Source organism: Hylobates moloch, unplaced genomic scaffold, assembly GCF_009828535.3.
Source record: "Hylobates moloch isolate HMO894 unplaced genomic scaffold, HMol_V3 SCAFFOLD_27, whole genome shotgun sequence".
Taxonomy (NCBI): domain Eukaryota; kingdom Metazoa; phylum Chordata; class Mammalia; order Primates; family Hylobatidae; genus Hylobates; species Hylobates moloch.
The window spans coordinates 2,278,086-2,291,145 of NW_026652302.1; the positions used below are offsets into that span (position 1 = coordinate 2,278,086).

At 36.2% G+C, this 13,060-nt stretch overlaps 1 long non-coding RNA gene across 4 annotated transcripts in view; it reads left to right on the forward strand.

Annotated features, from left to right (window-relative positions):
* Positions 1 to 13,060, forward strand: part of LOC116463105 (uncharacterized) — a 280,319-nt gene that overhangs the window by 129,963 nt on the left and 137,296 nt on the right. For all 4 annotated transcript variants that reach the window (XR_009211992.1, XR_009211991.1, XR_009211993.1 and 1 more), the window contains exon 2: positions 1,735 to 1,837. This is a non-coding gene — a long non-coding RNA (uncharacterized LOC116463105). The remainder of the gene's footprint in view (positions 1 to 1,734; positions 1,838 to 13,060) is intronic.

Sequence of the window (13,060 nt, forward strand, 5' to 3'; positions counted from 1 at the left end):
AGAAGAATGTATCACAGAAATATTAAGGCTAACATCATCTTAGTTTAGTGACCTCCTAGATGAAATAGCCTTTTCAACCAGAAAAATGCATGCAAAATCTCAGAACAGGCTCTTATTTGCCTAATTTGGATTACAGTCTAAACCTGGTATGTGGTCTCTTAGCCAGCATAACTGGGGTATTATGATTTGCCAGGATTTGGTTCCAAGCTATGTCGTGTGACCAGGGCATCAGCTTATTATGATTGGAAAGTCCACCAAGATCGGATAGAAAAAGGGGAAACTCATCAGGAGAAAGAGGCTATTCTTGACAGAAGTGGGAGAAGGGATGCTGTGCACATAAAAACAGCAAGTATCTCAATACTTTTGCATATTGGAATTACCTGGGGAGATTTTAAAAATACTGATATACAAGTTGACCCCCAGTGACTTTGATTTAATTCATCTGGGGTATGGCCTGGGCAATCAGGGCTTTAAAAGTTCCCCAGATGATTCTAATGTGCAGCCATCGCTGAGCGCCCATTGTCTGGTTGCCTTTCAGGTCATTATTTTACACATGACCAACGATTAATCCTTCTAAATCTCAGTCCTCTGGTCTAAACAAACCTCTGACTTTGAATGAATGCCTTCAGGACCACTGAAATTTGATTTTAACTTCCCTTTCCAATCTTATTCCACTACTATTTTATTTATACCTTGTGCTCCAGCAAATGTGGCATTCTTACTGGTGCCCAATTTATCTGTAAAACACCTGTAGTTTCCTATGGATAATTATCACATTTTTTTCAAGTTACAGAGCACGCCAACAGATTTTTTTGCAATGATGGAAATGTTCTATACTGTGCAATTTGGTAGCCATTAGCCACATGTGGCTACTGAGCACTTGAAACGTGCTCAGTAGTATGACGGAATTTTTACTTTTATTTCAGCTCAAGTTAAATAGTCACATGTGGTTAATGGTTACTTTAACAGAACAGGCAGAATGTCTTATTCTGTGCATCTCAATCAACATTCTGTAAAAGTTTTCAAGGTTCATGGTGTGTAACCCACTGCCCTGAAGATTTCCAGGATGTTTCCCGCTAAAGGACTCCTCCTCTTGTTATTTACTGAGGACTTTAATTGGATCATAGATGTGACACTTATCTATACTGCCCCATATTGCTTTTCTCATTATTGCTCTTGTCTCCAGCCTTGCATCCCCAAATGTTACAAATTTCCTGAAATCAGGAACTTATTTGAGGGTTTGTGTTTAATAAAATCTCAATAAGCATTTGTCAAACGCAAGCAAAATTGTACCAAGCATAAATGTGTACATACTTATGCGCTGTAGATGTACAAAGACACATACTTTACCGGACAACAGATACATACACATAGAGGTTCATATGTTCAAAAGTGTTGCTGGTTAGATGGGATGGCACATGTCGTGGCTGTGTGAGAGAAACTGGGTCAGTAGAATAGATAGGAGAGGATGACTAATCTGTGAAGTGACCACAGGGTGCTTGCCTAATTTATTTGGCTGGGAGGTAAAAATAATTGTAGCAATCAGAAGTACAAATGATTTTTATTAAAGTAAATGAGGAGGTGTGGCCACTCAGAATATACTCTAAATTAACAGTTAAGGAAGAATTCTAGGATCTGTCCTGGTAAAATGGTTATAAATTCATCCTGACTCACACTTTTTTTCCAGAATGAATTTACAAAATGATGAGCTCTCACTTCCTAAATTTTCTGCAGATGCCACTGTTGCTGGAGAAATGTCACTGCTAGAGAATAGAAGACTATTATTCCAAAGGGCATTTGAGACTGACTGAATCAGGTCTGGAACATTATTGAAATGGTAAGATAAACTCAAGTACTTTCTGGGAAGAGAAAAATCGTTTTTAGAAAACATGGTGCCTTCTGAATTATGGGCAAATGTCATTGACTTGTTTTCAATGAAACTTTATCTACTAACAGCGAGGAGATGGGACAAAGCTCTGAGCTCCCCCCTGGGAGTCCTGCAGCTGAGGTTTCTTTCCCTTGAGATTGTGGGTAATGGAAACAGCTGAAGTTAGAGGTCATTAACATTTTGAGAGCACCGCAAACTGACAGTGTGTTATGTTATGACATTTCATCCCAAGACATTTAATCTCTTTTAATTAGTGTTTATGTTGGTGATAATTCACAGTTATTTCCTTTCACATAAAAATGGAACACTTAGGCATGTCATTAACATAAGACTGATTTGCTTATTACCCATAGTAATTGCTTCTAGATCTTTTTCTCCTTTCCTTCCTCCTTTCTGTGTTCTCTCCATTGATTTTGACCTTTGCTTTCATTCATGCTATTTTTGAAAATATTTCCCATTTTTTCCTTTGCTGATATTTGACCTAGCCAGTTCGTTGGTTGGGGTTCTCATACCATATTCTCAGTAAACTTGAAGTGTAGAGTTTGGAAGAGAGCCCATCTCACCTCTGAAAATGCTCGTGGCCCCCTTGTTGTTGGTTAGAAACAACTTCTCCTCTGAACGATGTTCCACGGATGACTCAGCTGCACAAAACTTCCCTCTCCCCTGCTTTCCTCCTCTCCTCAGCTTAGGATATTATTGTAAGCTTCTGGCATCTGTCTTCCTGCTTCCATTTCTCTTTCCTCTCCCTGTGCCAGGTATAGTACTTTGTTTTCCTTTAAAATTACTTAAGTTTTTCTTGACCCAAAAACCTCTTCATTAAATCCAGAAATGATGAGTGTTATTTTATATTAGAGAAATAATACATTCCTTTGCATAAAAAAGTGGATGCATATTTTATTCCATGAACTAGTGAAAATTCCATGCAATTTTCTTTACTTTTAAATAAATGAACATAATTTTTATTATAAATCTTTATTTTGCCATAGGATTAAAACCTAATCTCAGTTTAGGCAGAGTTTCTCAGCCTTGACACTATTGAGATTCGGGGCTGGGTAATTCTTTGGGAAGCTGTGTATTGTAGAATATTTAGGAGCATCCCTGACCCATGTCTGCCAGACACCAGCAGCACCTCCCAATTGTAACAACCAGACATCTTCAGACATTGCCAAATATCTGCTGAGAGGCAAAATAGTTCCCTGTTGAGAACGGCTAGTCTAGTGGGGTTCCCCTCCCTTTCTCTGGGTTTGTCTATAATTGAAGGCAAGGACTTAGGGAAAGAGGGAGGCTGGTCCTTGAAATCATTCTACATCCACACAGATGCATCTACAGCATCCCATTCCCACTGTGACCGTGAGCCGCTGGTGCTTTTACCTTGATCCGACTAAGGGCTCTTGGAGCAGCTGCCTCTGCTCTGCTCTCAGGCATAAGGGAACCTCCTGTTCCTCGTGGGGCTACAAGGTGCACTGGAAAGTAGCCTTAGGCCTGTCTGCAGTGCTGTCCTAGGGAGCCAGGCTGAGGGACAGGAACGCTGGGATCTTGCTGGCTCCAGACTGTCCCCTGGGGATAGGGGCCCAGTTTGGTCTGGTCTTGAATTCCTAATTCTCTGTGAGACTTTCCAACAGAACACCCAGCTCGGGAGCCTGACATCACATAAGCTCTGTTTCTGCCATGACTTTCCTTGTTCCTTGCATGCCAGCCATTCTTGTATAGTTTGAGGACAAGGAAGCCTGGAGTTTCATCTAGTTTTCCAAATATAATGTTTTATGCCCTAAAAGTTACGTATTTCATAGTTGTGCTTTTGACACCAAACTAGTATTTTTCTCTGCTTTTCTGCTGCATTCTTCCTTCCCTGAGGCAATGAATTCTGCCAAGCAACGGGTAGAGAAAAGGATACAAGAAAATAAGAGAAAAAAGTTTTGGTTGAAATCAAGTTTATAACTTCCTTACCCTATTTTTAAAATTTGAGATTCCTATGCTTTTTTTAAAAAATGAGTTTCCTCTCATATGTATATTCTGCATAATATTTTTCTTATGGTTTTAGATACAGAAAATCTCTTTGGAATCATTCTCTTTATTCACTTAAATTCTTTATTTCGATGTGATTAAATCAATTAATTGATGTCTTTGGAGTTTTAAGATGTTCTTCCCTTACCCTAGGGCACATTACGTTCTATCTTTATAGTTTTCCTTGATTTATTTCTTTAATGTATCTAAATTCCATCCTTTTATGTGGTAATAGGTGGGAATTTTTCTCCATAGTGAGCAATTTTCCTATCATAATTTATGGAACCATCTGATTTGCATACCATCTTTATTATGTATTAAATTCTGGGATATAACTCTATCTCACAGAAATCCTGGTCTGTAGGTCAGCTTTGTTGCTTTTTGCATCAATATCATATCATTTTTTAGCACAATAAACTTGTAGTTATTCTTAGTAGCTGTTAGGCCAAGTTTTTATCTCCTCTGCTTATGTTAATATTATTTAGAATTATAATTCAGGGTTGCTTTTAAACAAATAAATACAGACTATCTGTTAGACTACACACCAATTGGTGGGGTAAATAAATGGAAATGAAAGCAGTAGAAAGTGTTGAGCCTATTGCATTCTGGGCTACAGCATAAACATTGAGTAGAAATCACTATTAGACTGGGAGGAGAAACTCCAATTTTGGGGCTACAAGGGTTAAGCTGCATGATTAAGAAAGCATTCACCTCTAGAAATTTTAAAATTGGAAACCATAACAAATGAATGTAAAACTTAAGTGTTGCACAGTGTAATAGAAGCATCTAAATGCAGAATTCATGAATTGTAATATAGATCTGGAAAATTTTTATAGAATGCAGAAGGCAGAGGCCAATAGTTGGAAAATAAGAGGGGTTGATAAATACAGAAATTGAAATAATGGCAAATAGGCATCTAATCAGTATTCTAGAAGGAGAAATTTATAAAGTAATCATGAATCAATAATAATAATAATGCCCAACTTGTAGAGTAGAAACAACACAACAAAGAGCTAAATGTTTGGGAAACAACAGCAGCAAACAGTGAGGGAATCATTAGGATTACCTTAGAAGGTTCTTTTGTTCTTGGGCTGAGGGTAAGTATACTGATCACAGTTAGGCTTTGCTAAGTATGCATATTAAAATTTCAAGGGTAATCACTAAGAAAAACTGAAAGTTTATATTCTAAAATTATAAAAGAAAAAAATGGGGGAAAAAACCCCAATCAATCTAGAACACGGCAACTGTTGAAAAATTCTTTCTTTCTTTTTTTTTGAGACAGAGTCTCACTCTGTTGCCAGGCTGGAGTGCAGTGGCGCGATCTCGGCTCACTGCACCCTCCGCCTCCCGGGTTCAAGCGATTCTACTGCCTCCGCCTCCTGAGTAGCTAGGATTACAGGAACACGCCGCCATGCCCAGCTAATTTTTATATTTTTAGTAGACACCAGGTTTCACCATGTTGGCCAGGATGGTCTTGATCTCCTGACCTTGTGATCCACCCACCTTGGCTTTCCAAAGTGCTGGGATTACAGGCGTGAGCCACCATGCCCAGCCAAAACAATTCTAATTGGAGGGTCAGTAAACTGACACAGCCTCAGCATTTTAGATTTTTACATAAGCAAACCAATGCACAATATAAGCAGTACAACAAAACTAGAGACTTTACCAGTCAGAAGCCACCAACTAACCTCTTCCTAGGGATTTTCCACTCTAAGCCATCAAATAGATTTTCTTTGCCTTCCTTCCATGTCAGCCTGTCAAAGCCTGCTGCCCATGCTACTGCAGCTGAGCTCTCTGAACCCCTTCTAGTTCTGGGTGCTGCCTCATACATGAATCATCTTCTACTCAAATAAACTGTGTTAAATGTATTTTCTCTAAAGTTTTTTTTAAATTTAACAAGAAAAAAATCACAAAAATTGAGACAAAAAGAAAATACAAGATAAAGCAATAAGAAGAAATCCAAATATATCAGGAAACACTATGAACTGGCATAGGTTATTGTACGGATGCTTTTAAAAGATCAAGCTACATGCTGTTTATTAGAGACATACCTAATACAAAAGCACACAGAGAAAAAAAGAGAAAACTGACAAGGCTATTGGATTGAACTCTATAAATTTGCCACTTATTAACCTTAAAAAAACATCAATTTCATATTGTTCTAATATAATAATATAAGATAACATAGACTTAAGACCTTAAGACAGAAACATTTGAGATCAACAGTATCATTATATATTAATGCAAGTTTGAATCCACTGGGAGAATATAATACTTCTTAAGAATATAATAGCAGAGATTCCTGGCTAACACGGTGAAACCCCATCTCTACTAAAAATACAAAAAATTAGCCAGGCATGGCAGCGGGCACCTGTAGTCCCAGCTACTCGGGAGACTGAGGCAGGAGAATGGCATGAACCTGGAAGACGGAGCTTGCAGTGAGCTGAGATCACGCCACTGCACTCCAGCCTGGGCGACAGAGCGAGACTCCGTCTCAACAACAACAACCAAAAAAAAAAAAAAAAAAAAAACAGAATATAATAGCAAAGATTAAAAGCATATGAAGCAAAAAATTGACAAAATTACAGGGAAAAATAGAAATATCCAGGATCATAGTGGAAGATTTTAACACCACTCCCTGTCATTGATAATTGAACAATGCAACTATATGAGAGATTTGAATAATACAATAAAGAAGCATAATCTAGCAGACATGCAAAATATTTTTCTATTGGAAAATAGACATGTTTTTCAAGACCACAAAGAACATTTTTGGAAATAAATCATATTTAAAACCATAAATCAAGCATCAATAAATATCAGGGGACCGGTATGATAGAGTTTTTTCACCATAGAGCAAGTAAGTCTCAACAAATTTTAATAAATCAGAATTATACAAACTATATTTCTGACCACAATACAGTTAATCAATAAATCAATATTTACAGAATAATTTTCAAAAATCCCACACTGTTAGAAATTAAAAACAATCTTTCAATAATCCATATTAAATGTTTGAAAGAGAACAATTGAACAAATTCAAAATAGAGGATAGCATATAATACAGACAGGAGTATAAGTCAATGAAAAAGGAAACATCTCTTAGAATTAATAAAAGGAAAAACTGCTTCTTTGGAAAGAAAAAAAATGAAATCATCCAAACGTTGGCATAACTGATGTGCAAAAAGAAAAAAGAGTTAGATAAACAATATGAAATATAAAAAAGGTATCTCATTAGAGACAAAACAGAGTTAAAAGATAAGTGAAAACGCTGAAAAACTTTAAACTCAAAATTAAAACTGTAGGTGGAATAGACAAATCTAGGAGGAAAATGTAAAACTGATTCAAGAAGAAATAGAAATCTTGAATAGATTTATAACCATAAAAGAAATTGAATTAATAATTAAAAATCTCCCCAAAAAGAAAATACAATGCCAAGATGATTTCTGAGTGACATCTACAAAACAAATAAAACATACCAGCAATAATATATAAGTTATTCCAGAGCCTAGTAAAAAGAAGGGCACACTTTCACCACATTCTCTAAAGCTAGACAAATGGTAACAAGTCCAAATGAAGACAATGCAAGAAGAATGATTACAGCCAAGCTCCATAACATGCACAGAATAATAAATGCAGCATTACCACATAAAATCCAACAGTGCATTTAGAAAGATAAGGTATCACTTTTAATTTGTATATGCATCCCAGTCATGCAAATGTACTTTAACATTAGGTAATATAAGTACTATATTAACAGATTAAGGGGAAAATGGTTAATATGTACAGCAAAACTTTTTATAAAATTCATTCATAATAAGAATTCCTGAAATTTTGGAATAGAAGGCATTCTTTCTAACCTGACAAACGGATCTATCAAAAATTTACAGTAAGCATTTATATTCAATAATGAAATACTAAAATGAGGAATGAGACAATTAGGCACCATCACTGCTTCTATTTATTATTGTCCTTAGCATTGTAAGTTGTGCATTTGAGAAGGAAATCTAATCTAAAATTATTGAAAAGGAAAAAGCAAAACTATCATTATTTTTGTACATAGTAAAGCCAAAAGGATATACAGGCAAATTATTAGAAGTAATGCAAGTTTAATAAGGTTCTTGGATGTAAGATGAATATCTAAAAATAGCAATGGTGTTTAAAGGTCAATTAAAGAGATAACATTCAGCATTACACAATTAACATATACGAATATATCAAAGATGTGCAAACCCTATTGAAAAAATTTAAACCTTATTAAAAGACATTAAAGACCATGTATGTGTGTACGTGTGAGCATGTGTGTAAAAATGAACACAAACATATAGCATCTTCATGGTTAGTAATCAAAGTAATAAAGATGACAACACTGATCTGCAGATTAACCTAATCTATATATTAATCAAAACACCTGTTGTATTTCCCATGAAACTGTCTGAACTAGAGCTAAAATTTTATAGAAAAGTGAATATCCAAGTAAAGGGAAAATACTCTTGAAGAAGATTACAGTGTGAGAATTTGGTTTACCTGATGCCAAGATTTCCTATAAAGCTGTGTTAACTCAGTGTTGAAATGACACACAGATGGACACATAGACCAATAGAAGAGAAGAGAGCCCATAGAGAGACCTACACATGTATGAAAACTTGATACATAACAGTTGCCACACTAGATCTGGGAGGAAAAGATTGACTATCTAATAATCTTTTAGAACCAGATCAGCACACTTATTCCTAACTGATCAGATAGTAAAAGTTTTTGGCTTTGTGGACCATATGGTCACAACTATCAACTCTGTTCTTGTAATGCAAAGGTGGCATAGATATTATATAAAAGAATGGATGTGGATGTGTTTCCATACACTGTATTTACAAATGTGAGCTGCAGTTTGCTTATTGTTGTTTTAGAAGGCAATACAAGAGAATATCTGTAATCTCAGCATAGCAAAAGCAAGAAAACAGCTCATTGCTGAAAAATAAAGCATTGATAAATTCAACATTAAAAAGAAAAATCTCTATTTATCAAAAGATTTCGTCAAGAAAACTACAAAGCCCCAAACTAAGATATTTACAACACAGAAATAAATTAAGAATTGGTATTTATAATATATAAAGAAGTCCTATGAAGTAAAAAGAAAATTCAAATAACAATCCAATAGAAAATTGAGCAAAGTATATGAGCAGGTATTTCACAGGAGGGGAAGCACAGTGGTCATTAATTATATAAAACAACAATAAACCTCATTATGGTAGTGCAATTTTAAAGTGCAGTTATTATTACACATTTGCCCTACTGATATACAAAATCTTACCATACGTAGTGATGGCAAGTATGGGAATCAAGGGAACTCTTAAATGTTGCCAGAGGGAATGTACACAAGGTATAATAATACTTTTAAAAACAAGTTTGCACTATTTTGTAAGGTTGAAAATGCATGGCTGGGCATGGTGGCTCACGCCTGTAAATCCTAGCACTTTGGGAGGCCGAGGTGGGCAGATCATCTGAGGTCAGGAGTTCAAGACCAGCCTGACCAACATGGAGAAACCCCATCTCTACTAAAAATACAAAATTAGCCAGGCGTGGTGGTGCATGCCTGTAATTCCAGCTACTCGGGAGGCTGAGGCAGGAGAACTGCTTGAACCCGGGAGGCGGAAGTTGTGGTGAGCTGAGATCGCGCCATTGCACTCCAGCCTGGGCAGCAAGAGCAAAACTCTAGCTCAAAAAAAAAAAATTCATGAACCCCATAACTGAGCAATTATATTCCTGCATGTGCTATATATTATAAAGAAATACTTGCTCTTGTATCTAAAGATAGGTACAGGAATATTTGTATCAGCATCATATTAGCAACAAACTGGTAATAACACAATGTTCTTAGAAAAATTGATGAATATATTATAGAATATTCATATAATGGAACATCTATTCAGCAGTGAAGATGAACTACAGCAATGTGAATCAACATGGGTGAATATTAAAAAAGTAATATTGAGTGAAGAAAGCAAAACACAAGAATATAAGATATACATTTTATAAATTTCAAAAATAAGCAAAACTGAAAATATATTAAAAAGAAACGTAAAGATGTGATTAAAAATGAAAACTCAGGCTGGTAGATCCTGCTGATGAAGAGTGAGGAAGGAGGAAAGGATGATGAATAGCATTGATATTTAGTTTTTTACTTTATTTTTATGTTCATCACTTGCATATATTTTATACATTCTTTTTGCGTATCAACTACTCCAAAATATAAAATTCTGAAACATGAATCTTTTATCTCCATTAAGTTGACAAAAATTTGTCCACATGTGCTATTTTCTTTCTTTCATTTCTGTTTTTAAAGATAGAGTCTCTTGCTGTCATGTAGGCTGGAGTACAGCGGCATGGTCATAGCTCACTGCAGCCTTGACCTCCCAGGCTCAAGCGATCCTCCCATTTCAGCCTCCTAAGTAGCTAGGAATACAGGCACATGCCATCACATCCAGCTGATTAAAAAAAATTTTTTTTTGTAGAGACAAGGTTTGTCTATGTTGCCCAGGCTGGTCTTGAATTCCTGGATTCAAGCAATCCTCTCACCTCAGCCTCCCAAAATGTTGTGATTACGGGCATAAGCCACAAGCCACTGTGCCTGGTGTGTTTTTCCAATATTCTAAGATAATTTTTCTTGAAAATCACTTTCTATCCCCTTTCCCCCACCTTTTTCATTATTGTGCTTATATTCATCCAAATTAAATAGTTTGATATTGTAACTTCAGTTTAATTGTTTTTAACTGTTTACTCCACTTGATGGTAAGGTCTCTGTGAAATGATTTTTCAGTTAACACCATCGTATCCATTTTCTACACTTCTTAGCTCTGCACTATATTCTCAGAGGCCAAAGGCTATATCACCTTGGTCTCCTTGCTCTCATATTTCTCTCTGGGTTGGCCAATGGAAAGTTCTGGTTGGAGAATGGAATAAGAAAGGAGAGAGATATTGGGATGTATCTTCCCTCAGTGTTCTTGTCTTTGAACGGTATCTCTATTCCTCGTGACTTCCAGGCAGCTCTCACTCCACGTCTGAAAATCTCATTGGGTGTACCGCTTGCCACTTTAACATCGGGTGTGGTAGTAGCTTCTCACTGTTGCTGGTCTTGGGGTCTCTCAGTTTCCCCTGTTTATTTCCTAAGCATTTTCCACCATATATTAAGTAGCTCTTTCACCAAAACCATTAAATTTATAGCATCTGGGGTAAATTTTTATTCCTGCCAGAATCTTGTTATCTTCTTGGTCTGTTTTATTCACTGCTGTTTCCTCAACATCTAGAATAATATCCAACAGAGTAGGAACTTAAAAAAAAAGGGACAAATCAATGAACTCGTGGTCACTAGCAATTACCACATGATTTTGCCCCAGCAGCAGCAGCTGATTAGGTCAAATTAAGGTTGGGAAATTGATGATGCTCTACCTCCCGGCTAGCAGGAGCCCAAGATGATCTGGCATAAGAGCTTGGCCAAAGCTAAACGATAGTGACTAACACATCAAATTCTCTTCCTTGGAGAATTTCAATTCAAAATACATATATATATATATATATATATATATATATATATAAAGTTGTTCCAGTTAATAGTGAAGGGTGAAGGCTGATGTTGAAAACGACGCAGAAGACAGATATCGAAGACTTTAAGATGACATTTGTCATGAAAGGCTATAAATATGTAGAGGCTGCCAGTACATTCAAGTTCAAAGTACAGACATCATGACTAAGCAGAAACTAAACAATATCCAACAGTAGAGACTCGGAGAGGAACTGAGTCATCATATTGGCAAGAGACTGTCTAACTAGAGAGTGACAAGTTAATGTTGTTAGTAAAATGACTTTGGACCCTAAATCATCTTTCCTCTCCTTTGACATCCAGACTATACCTGTTACAAGATTAGCAAAGATTGTCTTTGCTTTTTTTCCTCATATATATTTTTGTAACAAACCCCTCATTATTTCATGTTCCAGCAAATATAAAAAGCTACTGGAAAACCAAAGCTTCTGTCTTCCTGTTTGGTATTTCTTTTCTACCATATCACTGATATTGAGCTATCAATCAAATTGTAATCTTTTTTTTTTTTGCTGCAAGATTTATTGCAAAGAGTGAAAGAACAAAGCTTCCACAGTGTGGAAGGGGACCTGAGTGGGTTGCCCCAGATTGTAATCTTATTTATGATTTTTTCTTATTCCAGTTTAGTTTAGAGGAAGTTATAAAACCCATTATTTCATGGCTGGACCATACAATGATTGCTACCCAATTTTGTTCTTTTCTTTCACATTATGTGTGAGTTTTGGAAAACACTGACAGCAACCAGAAGGTAGTCCACAGGGTAAGCTCAAAATTTGCCAAAACTCCATTGTATGTATGTTTACAAGTGATCTAAATTGTAAGTGGGAAAATAGAAACATACAAATATCTGGGGATAACAGTAAGGAGGATGACAAAAAAGATTAGTAATTTCATTCTTCTTGATATCCCAAATTTTGAGCAGAATTGCTCTGAGAACAGAATCTCAGGAGGAATGTCAGTTTGGCAGGAGAACAAGACAGAATAAAATGATAACTCATGAAGCAGGGACAGAAAGGATAGCAGCAGCTTCAGGGCTGTGCTAAGGGCAGCCTGGCAGAGGAATGCGTTCTTTGAGACAGATTCACAAATGAGTGATTAGTATGAGAGGAATGCAGGGGTATCATTTATCTGGATTGTCTCAAGGCCCTTGACAGAATGTTTTCCTGAAGATTCTTATACAAAAAGTGAATTCAAATTGCTTTGAAAATTGGCTGATGGGTCCGAAACAAAGAAAAAAAAAGATAAATTGCAAATGTAGCCAGCTCTAGCAAAGTGCCTGAAAATGACAAAGGAATTGATGTCAATTTTAGGTCTTTATCTTACATTTTCAAAAGTTACCTGAAAGTAGTTTATTAAAAAAAATGCAGTGACTCAGACTTACTGTATATTCAATACTGTGTTAGGTACCCTGAGTGCAGTGGCCATATATGCTGAGCCAAAATGAAGAATAATTTTATGTCACTTCTGGATGCAAGAGGTAGGAACAAGCATGAGTGAGTCTTAGTAAGCATATAACTCATTGGTAGAAACAGAATGTCAACATCCCAGGAATATTAGCTGTGAGCTTTCATCCT